The sequence below is a fragment of the Aplysia californica genome, unplaced genomic scaffold (genome assembly GCF_000002075.1).
Source record: "Aplysia californica isolate F4 #8 unplaced genomic scaffold, AplCal3.0 scaffold00027, whole genome shotgun sequence".
Taxonomy (NCBI): domain Eukaryota; kingdom Metazoa; phylum Mollusca; class Gastropoda; order Aplysiida; family Aplysiidae; genus Aplysia; species Aplysia californica.
The window spans coordinates 1,260,265-1,262,421 of NW_004797297.1; positions in this window are offsets into that span (position 1 = coordinate 1,260,265).

The window sequence follows — 2,157 nt, forward strand, 5'->3', positions numbered from 1 at the left end:
GGGCTATCATCGGGATGACTTTTTTTTTAAACAGGAATAACAGTAATGATATTACACATCCGAGGAACACTATACATATATTTTCTTCTGTTAGTAACATTAAACTGTTACGAGCGTATTCCCTCAGTTAATGATAGACGGCATTTTTAGCCGAATATAATATTATAATGCCTCAATGACGAATTGCGCAATTATGATCTCCAAATAGTTAAATGTGTGTGGTGGTAGAGCGGTTAATGTGCTCGTCTCCGAAGCGGAAAGTCCGAGTTCGAGCCTCGGTTTGCACACGGATTTTTTTCGCCCCCTCCTGCCCACCCAGCAGTAATGGGTACCTGACTTTGAGTGGGGGAAATAAAGGAGGCGTGGAAAGGAACTGGCCACCCTACCACAATATGCGAAGGCTCAGGAAGTTGTCACACTAACAAGTGTCCGGATTGGATGCGGGAATAACTTTACTTTTGTTACATAGCTAAATATACGGCCATTTTCCTTGTGCCGACCTCGGACACGCTGTCCTCTTGTTGCAATGTCCTTGTTAATCTATTCTGGGGAGTGTTGTGGCATACGTACACATACATACATACAAATAAAATGTCAAGATGATATTGTTATGCGCACGCACAAACACATACACACGCGTGGGCGCGCACATGTTATTGATATGTGCACAAGGAGAAGGACAGAGATAGAGAACGAAAGAACGAAGGAGCGAAAGAACGAAAGGAAAAAAAGAAAGAAAGAAAGAAAAAAGAAAGAAAGAAAGAAATTAAATTAGAAGAAATAAAGAATGGAGAGAAATGCTGCGAAAGAAAAGAAAAGAAAAAAGAAAGAAAGAAAGAAAGGAAAAAAGAAAGAGAAAGGAAGAAAGAAATAAAAGAAACAAACAAAGAAACAAACAAAGAAACAAACAAACAAACAAACAAACAAACAAACAAACAAAGAAACAAAGAAAGAAAGAAAGAAAGAAAGAAAGAAAGAAAGAAAGAAAAGAAAAGAAAAGAAAAGAAAAGAAAAGAAAAGAAAAGAAAAAAATGTCACAGATTCCCAATAAAAACACACAGAATAATATTAAGGAAAGAGTTACCCCTTGCCTTAGCCCCTCCTCCACCGCCCCCCGCCCCCCACCAAATTTCCCCAGAGAGAAAGAATTCTCATCTTTATCAGAACCCCACCCCCACCCCCACCATCAACACTGCCCTTCCTAGCAGGTCTAAGTATCAAGATACGTAGCTTTTTTCCTTTGTCTATGTTGTGTAAAGTGCTCATTCTGCCATTGCAAATTATTGTATTTGGGAAAGGTTCGCCTTTTCGACCTTCCAAGCAACATTGCCGAAAAAAGTACCATCGCATGTGCCAAGAAAAAGCGCTTCCAAATCCCAAAATGAAAATTATGCCTCATGCGAAGATATGTAGGCCAAAATAACGCATCTTCCCTCAAATTTTCCCATCTTTCGCAAACCCTGCAGTCCCACGCGTAAAACTTAAAACGTTAGCCTTCGTTGGGACTGGCACTCAAATTACATATAACATGTTCTGTAGTCTGATGGTTGCAATTAAAAGAAAAGAGTCCTTGAATCAGTGAGCCCTATGACAGATAGGGTCTATGGGAAGAAATGTAGGGCATCGTGGTAAAATCGGGCGCTCGCCAAAACCATAGAATCGAAGAAAGCGACATTTTTTCGTCGTCGCCCACGAGGCAATTTTTTTCGATTTTTAAAAAATTTGTATCGATTTTTTATTTTAAAATACTTTTAAGGGCGGGGTCGAACTTAGCACCCTTTTTGTCCTTTTGAAAGCCGATCTTTGTTTGGATTATACTGAACATGTTTAAGCAAAGGCATGAAAAATGTAAAAATGCAATTTCCAAGGACACCCAACCTTTGGGAGTCACTAAACATATGTGGCCTTTTCGCGTTAATTTTACCTGACACCTGGCAACCCCCACCTACCTCAATCGCAAATGTTTCGAATCTCTATTCAAGATAAGTGGGTATTTTATTCACGACAGTAAAAAAGATTAACAATCTATATGATCCACCAATAACTTCATATTCCCAAAATTGACGATCGCCTAATTTGTTCTGGGACACAAACAAATCCACGAGTTCCAAATGGTGCCAGGGAGCGGGATCCGAAGACAAGGTTTTAGTTGCGCAT